General features: G+C 48.1%; 1 protein-coding gene across 11 annotated transcripts in view; it reads left to right on the plus strand.

Annotated features, from left to right (window-relative positions):
• Positions 1-18,152, plus strand: part of RIMBP2 (RIMS binding protein 2) — an 86,765-nt gene that overhangs the window by 12,545 nt on the left and 56,068 nt on the right. For 10 of the 11 annotated variants that reach the window (XR_011681891.1, XM_071444931.1, XM_071444932.1 and 7 more), the window contains exon 2: positions 8,939-9,073. The exons of the other annotated variant lie outside the window; for it this stretch is intronic. The gene's annotated coding sequence lies outside the window, so the exon portion shown is untranslated. The remainder of the gene's footprint in view (positions 1-8,938; positions 9,074-18,152) is intronic. 11 annotated transcript variants of the gene reach the window in all.

An 18,152-nucleotide genomic window follows, 5' to 3' on the forward strand; every position in this document is an offset into this window, starting at 1 on the left:
TCTGCCTTGGCAGCTCCCTTCAGTCCGGTGTGACATCGCTTACAGTGATCAGAGCAGCCCTGTGCTGGCTGCTGAGGGAGGCAGAGGAACAGAATGGCTCCTTTTTGCCCAGAATGGCTCCTCTTTGCCCAGAATGGTTCTGCTCTCTGCCCAGAATGGTTCTGCTCTCTGCCCAGAATGGTTCTGCTCTTTGCCCAGAATTGTTCCTTTTTGCCCAGAATGGTTCCTTTTTGCCCAGAATTGTTCCTTTTTGTCCAGAATGGTTCTGCTCTCTGCCCAGAATTGTTCTGCTCTCTGCCCAGAATCGTTCCCTTTTGCCCAGAATCGTTCCCTTTTGCCCAGAATGGTTCTGCTCTTTGCCCAGAATGGTTCTGCTCTTTACCCAGAATTATTCCTTTTTGCTCAGAATTATTCTGCTCTCTGCATAGAATTGTTCCTTTTTGCCAGAATTGTTCCTTTTTGCCAGAATCGTTCCCAGGGCTGCTCTTGGGCAGGGTGCACAGACCCTGGGCTGTGCAAGACAGGCTCAAGATGCTGCTTGATGCCCTCGCCAGGGGAGCTCTGTTTTTGCCAGAATGAGGCTTCTGTGCTGCCAGAAGGAGAATTTCAGTGCAGGATGGTTTGGCTATTGAGAGACAGCAGCTGCTATCAGATCAGTTCTGGCTTCATTTGGGTTTCAGATTTCTTCACAGAGATGAATCTTCAGCTCTTGTCCTGTTTTTTATGTCAGAGGCAGTCAGACATTTTCCTGACTGTCGTTTTCTCATAAAAAGTCACCTCAAATCCTTTTTAAAGGATTTGCATTTTATGTTGATAATACTTAGGGCTTAAAGGCCTGATTCTCCTTAGACTTGTGGTAGTATCACTGTGGGATAATTCCAGTAAGAAATATATTGGTTACATGTGTGAAGTGAAAGAAGAACTGGTCTGGCCAATAGATAATTCATTTGCACAAAAATCAGCAGCCCCATGGAAAAGGCAGGTAATGTATTTATGTGTTAATTGTATGTACTATATGGAGCTCCTGCAGAGTGACACGTGGCTTTTCACACATGTGGCTAAAAACTGGGGTGTAAAAGCTTTGCTGATGGGGCTGCAGCTGTGGCAGCTTTGCCTCATCCTGTGTGCTTTTGAGGAACCTGAAGTCTGGGGTAATAGATGAGATTTTAAGATATAAATCTTACTATTTAGAGAGAACATTCTAGGAGATTCAGCATTAATGGGTATCTGGTGTTCATTAAGGTTTCTTCCCTTAGCCAGGAGGTTTATCCAGATTTGAGCTGAGGGTCGGTGCAAAGCTTCCTTCAGCCTGTGCAGGATGGGTCTGAGCACAGGAGGGATCTCTTACCCCCCTTCCCAGGACACAGAGGGTGCCAATATTTGCAGCATGAATAAAATGCAGAAACCAGCCAGAAATGCTCAATAACCTTCTTTAAATTTGTAAATGTGGTAAATTATTTGATACTTTGTGGAAGAAATCTCAGTAGAATGGACGTCTCTCTTGCCTCTTTATCTTAGCTTATCCTTGTAAGTTTGATATCAGTGTTAAAGAGCACTAAATAAAGCAATTATTCCCTCTAATAGCCAGATTTGTGTTTTGCCCAAGAATCCCATTTCTTGCTCTGGCCACAGGATCTATTGGCACCTTCTGCATACTCTGCTTTCTGAGGCTTTCAGCCAGAAGTGGTTTCAGATTGACACAGCAACATGAGTCACTTGCATCAGAGCTTCCTGCCCAGAAGGTACCAAAGCTGCTTTGAATTTATCATTACAACTTTGACAGCAGACTCTCACTCTGAATTTGGGATAGATTTCTGCAGATAGGTGTTTGACTAATTAGATTCAGAGCAATTTGGCACAGTAGCTAAAAATATGGGAGCCCTCCAGACTGCAGTGATTTGCAGAATTGGTGTCAGCTCCAGGCAGAGCCACTGTGAGAATCAGAGCAGTGGAGAAGCTCTTAAACTGCCAGGGCAGGCAGTGTGATAGTGGCTGCAGAGGAGGGGAATTGAGGGCAGGATGCAGGAGGGAGAGGAGGCTTTTGCAGGCAGGAGCTGGCTCAGTGCAGCTCCCAGCAGGGCTGGGTTCTGTGGAGTTTCACTGGTGGAGTTTGTGTGCCAAGGAGGTTCCAGTGTCTGCTTCACAGAGAGGGAGCACAGAGCCATGGGGACCTTAATGGAAAAAAGGGTGGAAAACTCTGGAAAATATAGATTTTAATATAATTTGTTATATATATAGATAGATAGATAGTTAATATAGTTGGTGAAGATTTTATTTTTCCAATTAAAAAAGTAAAAAAAAAAAAAAGAAAAAAAAGAAAAAAACCCAAAAGCCCAGTCCTTAGCTGATTTTTGAAGGAAACACCTCACTTTGCCACATAATTCACTTATCAAATCAAAGTAAATCATACTTTTTCTGCAGTGTTTTCCATTGGTTGGTGTGAGCATTTTATTGCTTATCAGGGCTTTTTTCTTGTCAATTCATTCTGCATTTGTTTTATCATTCTGGTGATGCAGGCTCTGGGTGTTTCTGTTCCAGGGCTGGGATTGCATGCCTGGACAGCCTCCAGTGCTGCCTATTGTTCTTTCTTACTTTGAGCTGCAAGTGACAAGTGAGCTCTAATTTTTAAATTTATTTATTAAAAAATCAAATCAACAATCTTCCCATTCACAATCAAGACCACCATTCACCAAAGCTGGCTCTGTATAATTAGCCACAAGCTCAACTTTGCATTTTCAGCAGTGTTTCCTCTTTGCTGTCGTGGTGGGAATTGTTCAGTCTGGCTGATACTGGGAGGATGCTGGAACAGAGACACAAGGATGTTTTTGTCTGGTGACAAACACATCTTACTCATTTATTCTGGATGCTGTGAAAGAGCTGACAGCCACCAGGGTGGTTTCACTGGCAGCCCCAGCTGGGGGAAAACAAGATTATTAAAGGCAGCAACCTTCCTCTGTCCCAGGAAACGTGTCAGGACATTTCAGAGCGGAGATGCTGTCTGTGCCCAGAGCTGGGGCTCAGCAGGAGAAAGGGAATCTGCAGGTTGGAGCTCCAGGTCCGGGTCACTTCCTGCCCCAGCTGGCCCTGAGCTCTGTCCTGCCCGCCTGCACTGCGGGGCGGGCTCTGGGATGGAATTCAGGACTGAAATTCAGGTGAAATGCAGGAATGCCACCTTGGACAGAGCATCAGGGGTGTGGGTGGCAGGTTCTGCTAGCCCAGAGCCTCAGGGAGCACAGGCATCTCTGTCTGTCTGTCTGTCTGTCCCCCTCCAGGACACCTCTCCCTTCCATGGGCTCTGCCCGATGAGCCCTGAGAGTTCCCTTCAGCAGGGCAGAGCTGCTGAGGTCTGGGACCCCAGAGTTTTGTGAGTGTGGAACCCCGAGCTCTGTGACTCTGGAGCCTTGAGCTTTGTGAGCCTGGAACCCCGAGTTCTGTGAGCCTGGAACCCCGAGTTCTGTGAGCTCTGTGAGCCTGGAACCCCGAGTTCTGTGAGTTCTGTGAGCCTGGAGCCCCGATTTTGGGGTGCCCCGATTTTGGGGTGCCCTGTGCAGCTGAAGGCCCAGAGTGGACGTGCCCTGAATGGATGCTCCAGCCAGGAACCTGCCAGGGCAATCTCTTACTGCCCCACAGCCCCATCTGAAATGCTGGATCATGGATAATGGATGTTCAGAGCAGCCTGGGGTTGGGCACAGCTGGCACAGGTGCTGTTGGGATGGGAGGAACATGATATCATTTTGAAAACATCCAATTAATTCAGAGTTGAACTCCACTGCCATGACCACTGTCCCACGGTTTGGTACCTGCAGTCTGAAATGTGTTCAGGAGCTGACAGAGAGCCCTGTGCAACTCCACCAGGTGTCATCAGTGGAGTATTTTGGGATGTTGCCTTGTCTAACCAATGAGCATCTTTTGTTACATGCTTCCAAGAATTATTTAGCAAGGAGCTGTGAATCTTTCTTTTGGAGCCCGCTTTCCATTTTCCAGGGGCAGCTTGCTTTCAGAACCTCAGTATGATCACTGGGCAGGGACCCTGCAGGTAGTTATCCTTTCTGGAAAGCCAAACACTCTTTCTTTTCTGATGGCTCAGAAGGATTCCTATCGAGCTCACTGTGTGTATTGGTGATAGAGTTCAGGTTTTATTTATCCTGTAATTACTTCCCTTGAAGCCTCCAGGCTATGGCAAGGCAGCTCTTAGAGCATTTTCCTCTCAGAATGTGATCTCACCTGTGGGATTTGCTGTGCTGCCCTTTGCTGTGCATTCTGAGCAGCTCTGGGCTGGGGCTTCCCGTGCCTGGAGGGAATTTCCTTGTGGCCAAAAGGAGAACATTTCCCGGGTGTGAAAAGCACTTTTGGGCCCGCAGGGAGCGCAGGTGGAGGATGCAGAGAGGACCACGGGTATTGTCTGGGCTTTGTGCAGGAAGAATTGGCTGGGAAATCTCTGAGCTTCCTGCGCTGCCAAACAGAATAACTTGAGCAGAAACTTCACTGAACTGGGTATCAAACTACAGGGAGAAGTGTGAATTTAGTTTAGTTGGAGGCACTAAAACCAGGCAGGAAGATGATGTGGGGGAACCCTCAATCTGCTGGGAGGGGGCTCTGGTGCTGCTGCTGGGGGCAAGCCCAGCTCACAGCTGCAGCAGGGCTGCACATCTCTGTCTGCTTCTCCACCTGCACGTCTCTGCAGCTGCTGCTCCTCCTTTGTTCCTTTTTATTTCATAAAAAATATTCATAAATGGAACATGGTTCTGTGCACTGCCTGTGCTCCTGCCATCATTTGGAACCACTTTTTCCCTCTGTTTCCAGTGGCTGGTGAAGGCTGAATTTCCCTCCTCTGCCTGTGTCCCATTGCAGACCCCAAAAGTGAAAGGCTTTAGGACACTTCATAAATTACTGAAATTCCAGGTTAGGGCTCCTTTCCTTCACCTGCATTTTCCTTTGGTGGAATATCTCCCATGTCATGAATATTTTCAGTTTCCTCTCCTGCGCACACAGAGCTCTCAACCTGCAATTACAGCTCTCCCTTATGAATATTTAAATGGCAGTTCAGCTTTCAGACAGAGTACACCAGTGACAAAGATCAAGCTTTCTGACCTTTTGTTAATTTGCTCACTGAAATAGGATTCCCATGGTCTCATTTTTTGTATTTAAGAGAAGAAATTTGCATACAGAGAGGGTGTTGGCTTTTCTCATTTTTGTGGCTAATTCCCTTTTGGTGCATTTGTTCTAGTAGATCTTAAAGAAAAGTCACTGGATAGTTTTATCAGTTATGCATGAGAATATGAAAGGTAGAACTGAAGAAAAAACCCACTTGGGTTCTTTATCAGGAAATGATAAGATTTTTTTTTTACCATTCTGGAAAAAAAATCAGCAAAAAAAACAAAAGTAGGAATGTGTGGAGCCCAATGGAGAAACTTGTTACTCCCATACTGCATTGGAAGGAAATGCAAACTGTTTGTGATAGTAGAGGAGAGTGAAGCTGGAAAATCTCAATTATTGCTTTGGAAATGAAATTCTCTATTTTGGAAAATACAGCACCTGCAGACCCCCAGACGCTGAGCTAACAGAAGAGTAAACAATGAAGGGTGTCAGTGTAATCACAAATCCACTGGATTTGCAGGAACTGCAAAATGAACATTGAATCATGGCTTTGTAAACCTTGGGTAAAAGTGTGTGTTTCTTTGTGTTTGTTAGGAGCTCACTGTGGGCATTTCAAAGGAAGGAATGGTTGCAGTTCCTGGAGCAGAGGTTGGGGCCAACCAAGTCCTGGCACAGCTCTGGTGCTGGACCCATGGCTTTGTTATTTGTTCTTTGTTTTTTATTTTATATGCTGCCATACATGAATGGACACAGCTATACAGTTGATTAAAGAAGGGACTTAATTAAGGGTTGTAATTAAACTAGTGGAGTAAATTACAACAGAATTTAAATTCAGAATGAGCCCGTGTGATGCAGAGGCTGGTGGTGTTGAGGCAGTAATCTGTATGGAATAATTGATTCTGTAGCCATTAGTCTTTGCTAATGAGATTAAGGAGGAGGTGCCACGATCTCCCTAATTAATTTGGTTTGTGACTTTGAAATGTGATGGAATGGGGCACAACTGGGGCTTGTTCCACTCACCAAAAAGCTCTCCAAGTGGAAGACAAATATCATCAAAGTATTTCCCTGTTCTCAGCTGTACAGGATGATATTTGACTTCACCCTGAGCCATCAACCCCTCATCCTGCATGGAGACCTTCCAGGACAGCCAGGGAGGCTTTTCCTCTTCCCATGAGCTCCACGAGAGCTGCTGGGCCAGATCAGCCTGGGGAGGGCTGGGATTGCAGAATTTCTGTGCCCTGGGCACTGCCTGGGGGCATTTCCCTCCCCTGAGTCTCTGCCCACTGTCCTGCCCTGCCACAGTGCGGGTGATGAGTCTGTGGGATCTTTAACTAAAAATTAACAGTGCCCTAACCCAAGGCTTATCTTATTGGTACCTACTTAGACTTACTAGGACAGTAATAAATTGTAATAAATTATTATAGACAGTAAATCAAATATACCAGGTTAGTGTCTGTATTGAATAAGTGTCAGCACACACCCACACAGTGCAGAGCTGCACAACTGCACATTGTAATATTGCTGATCATTTCACTAATGCTGAACACTTACACTCTGATAGAGGCAAAAAGAAAAAGACATGTTAGAACAGAGGCAGGGCAGGAAAATCCCTTCAGTTTAAGAGGAAAGATTGAAATGTGTTTTGTGCAGGATTTATTGAAGCATCTTACATGGCAAGCTCAGTGTTCAAGCATTGCTTCAGCAGAGGGAGAACTTGGCAGTTGTTGGCACCTGGAATGTTGGATGTTTTTGTGCTCTGTAACCTGGCTGCTCACTGTGATCACCAGGCACCCCTCACTTACAGCAAAGTCAATGCTGAGTTATTCCTGATGTGTAGAGACCATGCAAGATTCAATTGCTGAGTTATTCCTGATGTATTGATAGAGACCATGCAAGATTCAATTGCTGAGTTATTCCTGATGTATAGAGATCATACGAGATTCAATTGCTGAGTTATTCCTGATGTATAGAGACCATGCAAGATTCAATTGCTGAGTTATTCCTGATATATAGAGACGATACAAGATTCAATTGCTGAGTTATTCCTGATGTATTGATAGAGACCATGCAAGATTCAATTGCTGAGTTATTCCTGATGTATTGTTAGAGACCATGCAAGATTCAATTGCTGAGTTATTCCTGATGTATTGTTAGAGACCATGCAAGATTCAATTGCTGAGTTATTCCTGATGTATAGATACCATGCAAGATTCAATTGCTGAGTTATTCCTGATGTATAGCTAGAGACCATACAAGCTAAGGCAGCAACAGCATCATTCCAATCCCTGGATGTTAAACACAAGCTGAGAGTGCCCACCAGGGATGTGGCTCCTTAGGCTGGGCTCTGCAGCTCGTCCCGCAGAGCTGAGCCCAGCAGAGCCTGGCTCTGCAGGCATTTCCTAGAAAGACTTTGCAGTTCTCCAGCAAGCTCTGCTGCCTGTGTGCTGCTCGGGCTCTCGGGGCAAGGTCAGCTCCTCCTGTGCCCCTGTCACCCGAGCCCTGCTCAGTGGGAGCTCTGGGAGGGTGACAATGATGAGGATGAGGAATGTACCTGCATTTACAGAGCCCCTGCAGGCACCGCAGCTGGGCATTTGTGCAGCTGCAGGGAATTCTTGCTCTTTTACACTCAGAGAGCCCCAGGGGAAAGCTGGAACTCCACAGGAGTGGTAATGACTCTGCAAAACAGCGCTTGGATTGCAGATCCTGGGCTTGAACACAGGCTGCAGCCGTGAACCTGCATTTGATTGAGATCCTGGGCTTGGTTTGAACACCAGCTGAGAACTTGCATTTGATTGAGATCCTGGGCTTGAACACAGGCTGCAGCTGTGAACCTGCATTTGATTGCAGATCCTGGGCTTGGTTTGAACACCAGCTGAGAACTTGCATTTGATTGAGATCCTGGGCTTAAATGCAAGCTGCAGCTGTGAAGCTGCATTTGCAGCTCCTGTGCTGGGTTTGAGCTGTGAAGCTGCATCTTTAGCCCATGGAGCATCCCGGTGCCACTGGCACGCTGCCTGCAGCAACCCCTCCCGTGTGTGGCTCTGCTCCTCTGCCTTTGTTTGTGGCTTTAGGAAACGATGCCAGGCTCAGACCAAGCCTCCCAAAGCAGCCAAAGGCCGTGCCCAGGGCTCTCCAGCAGGCACCTCAGTGAGTCACCAGGCAGTTCCAGGGCATTGAATTACGATCCCTGCAGCCCTGATCTGCTCAGGGAGCTCATGAATAATGAGAGGTGTGACTGCACCTCAGCAGATCTGGGGTGCATCCCCTCCTGAGTGATTCCCCGTCCCAGGGCACAGCCCCCATGTGAATTAGGTTTGTGCTGATGAAGACACCAGTGATGTAAGTAAAGGCATTTAACATAGCTGGCAGTGTGTGGGGATGGGTGGCAGATCTGTCATTGATTACCCCTGTGCAATCTGTCAGCCTCTGGTATTTAGCTCCTGGTGCATGCAGGATGCAATTCCTGTGCCTTGCCATTCTGGGTGTGGAGGGACACCATCCAAAGGTATTTTTAGAATTCCATGCCAGGGGAAAAAATAAAGTCTTGGGAAGAACTGATTCATGCTTCTCATCCTCTCCCCTCCTCCGTTCCACTCTGGGTTTGAGCACAAATTTAAGGCTGATTTTGGAGCTTTTGTCGGACTTCAGCCTTGTTGCTTGCCAGGACAGAAATGTTTATTCAGCAAGGCTGAATTAATTAATTCAGCTTGGCTGTGTAATGGTAATGAACCCCAACTTTGCTGCAGCTCTGGGGGCACAGGCAGTGGAGCCCACGGGGCACTGATAGAGGAGTGTAAATGCAGCTGTACCAAACTGACTGCTTTCCTTTTGTCCTGCACAGTTTGGAGATGCTCCCTCATGCCTGCAGCCTGCAGCTCCACAGGAAACCTCTGATCAGAGCTGCTTTGTAGGAGAGACAGAGGCCTCCAGTCCCATGTCAGCACCTTGACGCCAGTGTCATCCCTGGCAGCTCTCAGTAAGTCTGGCTCTGTTCCCCAGCCTGTGCAGCTGCTGCACCTGCAGAGTTTTGTTCTGCAGCCCAGGGGCTGCTCTGGGCTGCTTCTGCCTTTGGTTGTGTGTGCCCAGCTCCAGGGTTTGGGCGTTTTGGGGGAGGTTTGGGAGGGTTTGGCTGCAGTTTGCTCTGCCCTGATGGCTGAGTCCTGCACTCACACTGAGCACACCCAGCTCTGCTCGTGGGGCAGCCCCAGCCTGAAATGGGGGTGTCAAGGCCAACAATGGGACATAAATTGGGAAATAAACAATGGGAAATAAATAAACTCCAGTGCTGAGCTCTGGCTGCAGGAATGGCAGGTGCAGGAGCCTGGGCACAGCCTGTGGCTCTGATCAGTGTCCTGGTGTTCACAGGGGTCCCAGGATGAGGGCAGAGTTGAGAATCCTGACTCCATGTTTCAAAAGGCTGATTTATTATTTTATGATATATATTATATTAAAAGAAAATTATATATTAAAACTATACTAAAAGAATAGAGGAAAGGATTTTGTCAGAAGGCTTGAAAGGAATAGAAAGGAAAGGAATGATAATAAAATCTTGTGACTGACCAGAGTCCGAGCCAGCTGGGCTGTGATTGGCCATTAATCAGAAACAACCACATGAGCCCAATCCCAGACCCACCTGTTGCATTCCACAGCAGCAGATAATTACTGGTTACATTTCATTTCTGAGGCCTCTCAGCTTCTCAGGAGAAAAGATCCCAGCAAAAGGATTTTTCATAAAATATCTCTGTGACATACCAGCACATCTCAGTCTGGTTTGGGGCACCCATCCTGACTCTCAATAGCAGCAGAGGAGTTCTGCTTGCATTTCACATGCTCTGATTCTCAGTTTAGAGAGGAACCTTCTGGAAAGCTTGGTCAGTTAGCTGGTTCCCATCTCCTGCTGCTGAGCCATCAGATGGAGTTCATGTCTCACCTTTGATCTTCAAAGCTCTTTGCCACCAGTAACTAACAGAATAATTTCAAGAAATTTCATTTTAAAAATACCATTTTCAAACCTTATGTTCTCACTGTTCTTTGTACCTCAGTGAACTGAAAGTAAAGGCTTAAAGCTTTGCTTTAAGAGCCTGATGTTTGAAGCTTGGGGTTCTAAATTTGGTGCTGGATTTATCCATGTGAAGGGTATGAGTTTGATTGCATCAGAAGTAATTATATTTAATATGACAAGGGAAAAGTGCACAAATGTGATATTTGGAACGGCTGTTAATGCCTCCTTTGCATTTCTGCTCCTGAAAAGAATAATTACACAGCAGTGATGTGAGCAGAATGCTGGGGTCTGCTGGCAAAGGGGGAGTCAGTGTTTGCCTGCAGGGCCAGATTCCCTGAGCAGGAGAAGGGAGGGAGGGGCTCTCTGCAGACCCAGGCCCACAAAAACCCACCTGGGCACCCCTGGAGTCACTGGGGACTCACTGGTTATTCCTTCACACCAAGAATTTAATTTGTGCCTTCAGGAGGCAAAAAGCGTTTCCCTGAAATCCCAGGTTTTCTGTGCAATCCCAGGTTTTCTGTGCAATCCCAGCATGGGGAGGGGGCATCCCTCCCACCCTGGGGCATCCTGGGGGTCACAGCCACCATCTCCTTTGGGCACACCTGCCCAGCAGGAGCAGGGGCACGTCCAGGGCTCTGCCCCTTCCCTGGAGCCCTCCTGGGGCAGCGCTGGGCTCCCTCAGGGGCAGCTGAGGGGTTTGCACAGCCTGGTGCAGCCTGGGTTCCACCACCCGGGGCTGTGCTGAGGGCTCTCTGCAAGGCTCCACCTGCACCAGCCAGGCTTGGATGGTCTCTGTCCTAACTGGAATATCTGCTGCCACTGATTCCTCTCTGGAGGGCTCCATCTCCCTGAGCCAGGCTCAGATGTTCCCTCTCTCTCAAACTGGAATTTCTGCTGCCACAGCCCCAGCTCCCTCCACACTCCCCATCAGTGATGCTGGTATCAGGCAAGGAGGCTGAGGGCTCTCTGTGTTATCAGTTACTGCCAAACAAAGGCAGCAAGGTGATTTATTGCTCCATTTTCCTAAAGCACACCATAAGATTAACGTTTGGCTTATACTTTTTCCTGCCCTAATTACATTTGTCTCTTGTTTAATCATCTTTAAGACAAAATAGCATGTCTGAGGAGAGAATGTAATGTGATTTAATTAACTTTCGTCCTAATGATTCAGACTGCAGAATCTTGCAAGGCTTCTTGTCCAGTACAGTGGTTGGAGGCAAAGTATTCAGATGAAACTGAGAAATGTAAATCTGAAACCCCATACAAAAACCTTCAGGGGTTGCTGCTGAGCTCAGAGGTGTGTTATGTGACAGGTTTCTGTTTTGGCCTGAGAGTTAATTTGCAAATTATTGAGGGGACAGCTTGAGTCCTGTTTAAATCCCTCTGAAATGGATTTTAGGGGCTGTGGTGAGCCCATGGTGATGCACATAGGGATAAAAGGTGTGCTGGGGAAAAGCATATTGGGTGTCTGAGAGATGTTTAAACCTGCATTTGTGAGCTGTCCCTTCTGATCAGATACAGCCAGCAAATCTGGGAGTGTGAACACTGGAGCGTGCTGATGTTCACAAATTGCTGCCCCATCCCTGCTTAGCACTCATGCATGTTTTATATTTGCATCTCTGTCTGGGGATCCCAGCACAGATTCCGAATGCAGGAGGTGCTTCACTGACAAATGTTGGGCTGAAAGCAAAAATGAACCAAGTCCTTTTGTGAAGGGTTTGAAGCTGACAGGGTAAGTCATGCAGAATGCTGGTGTTTAGATCAGCACTAAGCACACAGCTACACACTCCTGTGCCAGAGTTTTTAATCCTCACGGTAAATTAAGCTGACATTGCAATGGAAATGCCAGGGTTCTGTTTGTGTCCTGGCACAGCCCAGCCCCAGCAGGGCACTGCTCTCTCTGGCTCCTTCCCTGCCTCTGAAAATACAAACAGGGCCAAGGATGGGAGCGGGCAGAGCCGAGTGTGGCTCAGAGGTGTGAGGGGTGCCTGGGGCTGGTTTTGGGTTTTGGTTTTCCTCCCAGGGATTTTAGTGGAGATCTGGCTGAGCCGCTGCCCTGCCTGTGCCTTGTTTTCCTGTGGATTATCAGGGAACTCCAGTGTGGTCCCTCTCATCAGCACTGAGCCACTCTCCCAAGAAAGCCAGCGCATGTGACCACCAGAAGCATTTCCATTTTTAAAGCACTGTGGCAATTGGGCTCAGACAGCAGAGAGGGAGGCCAGCACGTGTGACAAGGTTGCTGAAATCAGTGAGATAGATGAACATGGCAGTAAGATCTGCCTGTGGCTGTCAGTGAATGGAGCTGGGCCCTGCTCATTCTCCTGGCCTGTCGGGGCCGTTCTCACACCAGCACACACACACCAGGACCCCAGAACACTCACCAGCACCTCTGAAAGCTTCCTGCACCGACTGCTTCAATACATTTGCATTAATAGAAGGATGAGACCTACTTCATGATGTTCTGTGCATGACAAAAGCTAAAATTAGTTCTATTAGAACTTTGGCTGCAGCTCTGCTAAATTTTAGCAGTTTGGGGGGGAAGGAAAACACTTTTGAAAGGTTATAATTAATGAGTTATGTGTTGTTGGGCTTTTTCCTGAAGTGTACCAAAATAACACGAGGAAATTGGGACAGGCGTGCTTTTTCTGTGCCTTGGCATTTCCAGGGCTGCAGCCTGGCTTCCCACTCGAGCTGGGGGCGGCTCTGCTGCTGCCTGCTCCCCACAGGGCAGGGATCCAGGGGATGCCAGGGGCATTGCACGGGAGGAGAGCCTGCTCTGGGTGCACAGAACTGAGCCTGGCACTGTCTGCTGCTGACAGGAGTCCAGCACAGGGCAACCCCATGTGAGAGAGGTGTCCTGAGCAGCTCCTGTCACAGAGACGGGCAGGGCTTGCTGGTTTGGCTGTGGATGCTGAGCAGATCCTGAGCCAGGCCCTGCTTTAGGGCTGAGCTGTGGATCCTGAGCAGATCCTGAGCCAGGCCCTGCTTTAGGGCTGAGCTGTGGATCCTGAGCAGATCCTGAGCCAGGCCCTGCTTTAGGGCTGAGCTGTGGATCCTGAGCCAGGCTCTGGTTTAGTGGCTGAGCTGAGCTGTGGATCCTGGGCCAGGCCCTGGTTTAGGGCTGACCTGTGGATCCTGAGCAGATCCTGAGCCAGGCTCTGGTTCCTGGCTGATTTATGGATCCTGAGCCAGGCTCAGGTTTGCTGGTTTAGCTCTAGATCCTGAGCCAGGCTCTGGTTTAGTGGCTAAGCTGATTCATGGATCCTGAGCCTGGCTCAGGTTTGCTGGTTTAGCTCTAGATCCTGAGCCAGGCCTGGTTTTGAGGCTGAGCTGATTCATGGATCCTGACCCTGCCTGGCTGCAGCAGCTCTGGGGCAGCTCAGGCTCCAGAGCTCCTGACCAATTTCACAGCAAACTCGATTAAGCTGTTAAATTGCAGATCACTCCTGACAGTAAATTAATTCTTAATCCAAGTCCTATTCTGCACTACGTCGGGAGGCTTTTGCCAGGAGGCCAATGGCTTGAAAATGGGTAATTAAATTCTGCTGTAAATACATTTCTATCCACCCTTCTGCTTGCAGGAGCTGGCAAACAAGCATCAGCCATTAATTAATACCTGTAATTTGGTTTAGTTGGAATCAGCCCTGCTCCTGTCGGGCTCTGAGCTGTAAACCAAGGTTGTGAAGCTGGGAGTAAGTCAAAGATAAAGACTGACCAAAATGTATTCATAAGAGAATCTGCTCCTATTTTTTCCATAGAATGCTGTGTAGTTTGCAAATTTGGAGCTGTGTAGTTTGCAAATTTAGCAGTAGTTTGATCTGAAGTCAATGTAGAAAAATTGTTAAAAGCCCTAAATATAAGAAAAGTAACAATAATGAGAAGATGTATTCTGGGCATTTTTCCTTCATGTGATTAACCCCTCGTGACCCAGCTCTGCAGCTCAGCAGTGAGTTTTGGCAGGCCATGTCCTGGGGAGATGGAGCTGTGTTGTGCTGCACTGCACTGTTGCTGTGCTGCACTGCACTGTTGCTGTGCTGCACTGCACTGTTGCTGTGCTGCACTGCACTGTTGCTGTGCATTTGTTGTCACCTGAGGTTGCATTATTTGCATCTGAAGCAGGAGCTGCTGGGTGCAGCTTTGCTTCCAAAGGGCCACAAGGAGACTGGAACCTGGTTTGCTTGTTCTCCGGCCATAGTTGTGAACCAAATTCAGTTTTCCCATCTTCCTTCCACATTTCATCCATTTCCTTGAAGACCAGAGCATTTGGCAGGGGTGAGTCTGGCTCCTTTTTGAGGCTAAATGCTGCTAATTCTCATTACAGACAGAAGCAAGCGTCTCTGTGCTATTTGTGTGCAGAATAGTTCCTGGCGCCCTGGGGCCATTCCCAGCTCTGCAGAGTGCTCTGAGCCTTCCCAGGGAGCCTGGCCCTGCTTCCACGTGCTCTGAGCACACTCACAGCTGATTTGGGGCAGGTTTGAAGTCCACATTCTGAGACTGTTGCTTTGCTTTCCAACATTATTGAAAATTTATCCCTGACTCCAGCTGAGACACTTTGTCATTTTCAGGGCAGTGTAAATGGTAATAATTAAAAGCAATTTAAAGCGTGTTAAAAGTCATGTAATTTTGATAGGCTGACTGACTGCTGTATCAGTAGGAGGGTTTGGGAGGCTTTTGGGGCTTTTTTACTTCAACTTTGGATTTTAATTTCTATTTCTAAGTTCTATTTCTCAGATTCCAGCCCTGTTGAGAGCATTTTCTTGCCACATGAACCAATTTAGACTGGCAGACGAGCTGGGCCATGCCTGGTGCAAGATCTCAGCTATTCAGGTTCTGGGAATAATTCCCCTGAAACAGGACTGTGTCCTTACCTATAAAACGAAGAGGGCTGCACTCCTCCCATGCAGCAGCAGCATTTTTAGCACATTTCCATGCAATTAACTTTAAAACCAAGGCAGCCCCTGGAGTGTGAGTGGGAGATCTCTGCCTGTGGGGAAGGCAGCCCCATGGTCAGTGACCTGGGGAGGACGGGCAGGAGGCACTGTGAGGTCTGTGTGGGGCAGGTTTGATAGCTGAGCACCTGCGCTTTCTGCTGGGTCTGCTAATTTCGAGATTCTGCCTGAAGTTCAGGGGGTGGTGAGGCTCTCTGGGACCTGGGGCAGCCTTTGGGCTCTCTGCATTTGCTCTGTGATTCCCATGCACTGACTGCTCTGTGCAGCTGCACCCTGGGCTCCCCTTGATCCTTTCTGAGCACTGACAAAAACTTACGGCGAGTTTGGGACTTTGGTTTGCCCTTCCCTCCCCTGTCAGGGTTGGGCTGAGTTGGGAGAACTGTGAAATCCCAATTTAACAGTGTCTGGCACTGAATGTTTAATCCAGCAGCAACTCACAGGGTGTCAGAGCTGTGGGAGGCTCAGAGCTGCTCTGGGGGTGCCTGCAGAGCAGGGCTGGTGGCATTGCCTGGCTGCAGGTCTGGGGTTCAAACCCCCTGTGGGCTGTCACAGGAGCCATTCCAGATGGCAGCAAACTGCTCTGTTGTCAGCTCCTTTGCTTGGCTGTGACCGTGCTCACAGGGGTCCCAGGGTGAGGGAAGAGACGAGGAGCTGACTCCATGTTTTAGGCTTGATTTATTATTTTATGATATATATTACATTAAAACTATACTAAAAGAATAGAAGAAAAGGTTTCATCAGAAGGCTGGCTAAGAATAGAAAAAGAAAGAATGATAACAAAGCTGCTGTCTCAGACAGAGAGTCCGAGCCAGCTGGACTGTGATTGGCCATTAATTACAAACAACCACATGAGCCCAATCCCAGATGCACCTGTTGCATTCCACAGCAGCAGATAACCATTGGGTACATTTTGTTCCTGAGGCCTCTCAGCTTCTCAGGAAAGGATTTTTCATAAAAGATGTCTGTGACAGCTGTTCTCTCCAGCCTCTTTCAGGTTTTAGGAGCTGGGATTTCAGGCCTCTGAAATTCCTGGAATCAAAGTCTTGGTGCCCCCAAGGTCCAGGCTGGCAAGGGCAGCTCCAGGGCAGCAGTGCCAGGCAGGCTGTGTCTGAAACCAGAACCTTCCCTTCCTTTCATCTGCACAAAGGAGCTGGAAATGTCAGCTTTTTGTTCAGAATTCCAATAAAACACAGCTGGGGGAGTCAGAATGCTCCACAAAAAGAAATATTACCCAGGAGAACGGCGTGGTTTTATTTGCCAAGCACTTTGTAAGGGTGTGCTGGATGACATCTGAGCACTGCTGCTGTTGTTTGGATTGTGTTGTGAAACAGCAAGGGAACAGAAAACAGCAACAATGGAATTGCACAGCTTCCCTTTCCCAGAGCTTTACTGCTTGTGTCACTGCAGTCTGAATTGCTGTTAAAATGAGGACTTGCCTAGAGGAATTATTTTTTTAGTGTACGTTTCACTGGGCAGCAGAGCAATTACTTCCTAAATTTAGAAATTATCCTCTACTACACTGTAGCAGGATCAGACAAGTTTTGGCATTTGAGCAACTTCCAGCACACATTTTGCACATAAGAAGAAATGATGCCATTTGACAATCTGGCAGAGATAAAGTGTTCAGGACTTGGATTTCCTTCCAGGCTCTTGGGGAGCAGGATGGGATTTCCAGGGCAGAGCTGAGGGTCCAGCCCTGCCCTGCAGATCCCTGGCTGGGCCAGTTTGGGGCAGCTGCCCGAGCTGAGGGGACAGGAAACCACAGTCACCCAGAGCAATAATCAAGGGAAGGAACTCATTTGGTTAATTGTGGGCTCAAAGCCCAGTCAGGGCAGCACCAGCCCTGAGTCACGCTGTGCTGAAAGCAGAAGGGAAGGCTCAGACTGAGCTGCTGAGCCAGGCACGAGCCCAGCAGGGGCTGGCAGGAGTTCCATGTCTGGGCACCCTTGGATGCTGGGGTGCAGGGCCTGAGGCTCCTCAGCCAGGGCAGCTCCAGCTGGGCAGGGATGGAGCAGGACCTGAGCTGCAGGAAATGCAGGTAACAGATGCAGGTAACAGGCTGCCCTCTGCAGGAAATGCAGCTAACAAGGTTCCTGCTGCAGGAAATGCAGGTAACAGGCTGCCCTCTGCAGGAAATGCAGCTCAGGAGGTTCCCTCTGCAGGAAATGCAGGTAACAAGGTGCCCTCTGCAGGAAATGCAGGTAACAGGCTGCCCTCTGCAGGAAATGCAGGTAACAAGGTTCCTGCTGCAGGAAATGCAGGTAACAAGGTTCCCTCTGCAGGAAATGCAGGTAACAAGGTGCCCTCTGCAGGAAATGCAGGTAACAAGGTTCCCTCTGCAGGAAATGCAGGTAACAAGGTGCCCTCTGCAGGAAATGCAGGTAACAAGGTGCCCTCTGCAGGAAATGCAGGTAACAGGCTGCCCTCTGCAGGAAATGCAGGTAACAGGCTGCCCTCTGCAGGAAATGCAGCTCCCGCAGGAAATGCAGCTCCCAAGGGGCTGCTGCCTGCCCAGCAGAAGGTGCAGGCTGGAGCAGGGTCCTGCAGCGTGGCAGCAGCAGTGAGGGCTGTAACGCTGCATTTCTCCCCTGCAGCCCCATTCCTCTGCCCTTTGCCCTTTTCCACCACCCTCTGCCTGTACATTTTTTTCCTCCTGACTCCTTTTCTGCTTGTGAGGAGCCTCACGGGTCTGTTATCAGAACTGGCTTTGCACAGCTGCATGAAATCTGGAATGCCCAAGTGAAAGAAATGGATTAAGCAGATAATCTCCCATCAGACTTCAAACAATTTGAAGCATAGGGCTTTAAAAAGAGATAATTTTATATGGAGAATATTTTTTTAAAAACAGCTTATATTCACGACATAGCACCAATAATTGATAATTTTATTTTCTTAAAAGAATTTCAGAGCAGTTGAAAACTGTAGGAGAATGTCTTTACTTGTAGGTTTGTCCATAAAGGAAATAATTTATTATGCATCTAATTCAAATGAATAATACTGATTATTTCTAATTCTTCTGTCCATTCTCCCCCATTTGCTGGCATTATTTATGACAGGAGGAAATTTGTGAGGCCTCTGTGTCTCCTGCCACAGGCTGGGTGTGC

The sequence above is a fragment of the Agelaius tricolor genome, unplaced genomic scaffold (genome assembly GCF_023055355.1).
Source record: "Agelaius tricolor isolate 1412-34295 unplaced genomic scaffold, bAgeTri1.0.p SCAF_20, whole genome shotgun sequence".
Lineage (NCBI taxonomy): Eukaryota > Metazoa > Chordata > Aves > Passeriformes > Icteridae > Agelaius > Agelaius tricolor.